This window comes from Cryptotermes secundus, unplaced genomic scaffold (genome assembly GCF_002891405.2).
Source record: "Cryptotermes secundus unplaced genomic scaffold, Csec_1.0 scaffold1951, whole genome shotgun sequence".
Taxonomy (NCBI): domain Eukaryota; kingdom Metazoa; phylum Arthropoda; class Insecta; order Blattodea; family Kalotermitidae; genus Cryptotermes; species Cryptotermes secundus.
In genome coordinates this window covers 780,987-782,905 of record NW_019727443.1, presented here as the reverse complement: position 1 = coordinate 782,905, position 1,919 = coordinate 780,987, and the positions used below count along the sequence as shown (strand labels likewise).

The 1,919-nt window shown below is 37.0% G+C and overlaps 1 long non-coding RNA gene across 1 annotated transcript; it reads left to right on the top strand.

Annotated features, from left to right (window-relative positions):
• Positions 1 to 287: 287 nt before the first annotated feature.
• On the top strand, positions 288 to 1,903 carry LOC111864856. The gene is made up of 3 exons (XR_002842864.1): positions 288 to 370; positions 1,254 to 1,365; positions 1,892 to 1,903. It is a non-coding gene; the product is annotated as an uncharacterized LOC111864856 (long non-coding RNA).
• The last annotated feature ends 16 nt before the right edge of the window (positions 1,904 to 1,919 follow it).

Here is a 1,919-nt window from a genome sequence, read left to right as displayed (position 1 = left end):
TACTTTAATTAAAATATTTTGCATTAATCATTTCAGTCCCTACGACTTTAATGTGCTGTAGCATGCCCATTTCTGGTTATTGGCTGTATGAGTAAGTTGTGTTGGAAAACGGAATGTTACATATTTTTATTATTTCACAAAATAACAGATTGAACTATAAACGGATCACCCTTTTTTTCTGGCTGAAACTTCAGGATGAAAGGATTTTACGTGTTACTTGGAAACATGGCCATATTCTGTAAGATCCTAAAATACTGTGACTTTAATGTTGTCTGTGTCTAATTTCAGATACCTGTCTCATGAATTTCATGGAAAGAGACCTGGGAAAAATGAAGTGGAGAAACGGATGAAGAAGAATGAACAGGAAGGAGTGAGTATTGGTCCAGATCTGGTCATGAGCTGTTATTTCTAAATAATATTACATTGTAGCACTCTGCTGCACTTCATTTTGTATCAAACTGTTTCACAGTCTCATGTGCAGGACATCCTTCTATGAAACTTTCTAAAAGTTATTCACTACATGTTTCCACCTATGAGGTCATCATCAGGTGTTTTAAAATTATAAATGAAGAAACTGCTGTGCTTCCATATTGTTGTCGGTTGTTGCTGTGCGTGTATGTACGAAGCGATGGGTTGTTCTGCCTGTTGTGTTATGCTTCGTGTCCCTCTTGCACTGCACAGTAACGCCCTACAACCACAATATGGAAGCACAGCAGTTTCTTCAATTATAATTTTAAAACATCTGATGATGACCTCATAGGTGGAAACATGTAGTGAATAACTTAGAAAGTTTCATAGAAGGACCTGCTGCACGTGAGACTGTGAACCCATCTGATGCTATTTCTAAATGGTGCTCCATAAGGAAGTAAATTGTGGTTATATTAAAATTCCACGATTCCATATAGCAGATAGATATCCATCCACACTTTTTGTGTGTTCATTTTCACCGACTACAAAGAAACACAGTAGCTTCGGCCCTGGGACAGAGGCGAATACAGCAACTTTGTGGCATGTAAGCTGGAGCCTGCTCATAAAAACACACGACATATTTGTTCAGTTGTCCTTAGGCTAGCAGACATGGACACAGACCATGGGTTGGAAATTGGGAGAAACTGATGACTTCAAGCGGCAGACTAACTTAAAATTTGGCCAGTTGTTAGGATAATCAGTGACAGGTGCTGCAAACAGTTCAGAATGTTTAGTGGCAAACAGAATGTGCCCCATCTGAAGTGTCAAATATTTTTTGTTTCCAGTCGATGAAACAGATGAGCTCAACAGACACTCACTTGGACCACGTAGCCTCTTGCAACAGAAACAGAAAGAAACACAGTCTCCATTAGTGGTCCTTAGTGGCAGTAAACAAATGTGAGTATCCTTTTTGTTTGCTATTCATTCATTTAATTCAAAAGAACAGCCAGTTCTAACTAAGAAAAAGCAATTCTGTTCATTAACTGACAGACTTAAGACACGAGAACACAGATTGCTAGATGAAACCAGTGAACTGAATTCAAAATTTGTCTAATCTTGACATTGCAAATAACGGTAATTCATAGCTTTAACTTAAAGGCTGAGTAGGTGGGAAGTCATATAGTAATGTTGACAGTGTCATCTGGTGATTATACTGTCGCAAAGTAAATATTTGTTTTTCTCTGAGCATATCACTGATCTTGTTATAATTTCTAGCCTGTAGACCATAAAGTGTCATTTTAATGACAGAATTGATTAATAAGGTTTTCCTCTTTGGTACTGTGAAGCTTTACTAAAAATTTCTGTTTTTGATGCAGAATATGAAATTTAATTTTCAAGAAGAAAACCACCATGTCAGGTTTTTGTGAAGTCTTCAAGTTTAACATGAGCATTACTACATTTTCTTTATTTCTTTCTTTTTCAGGGCAACCATCTCGAAAACAAAACTGCAA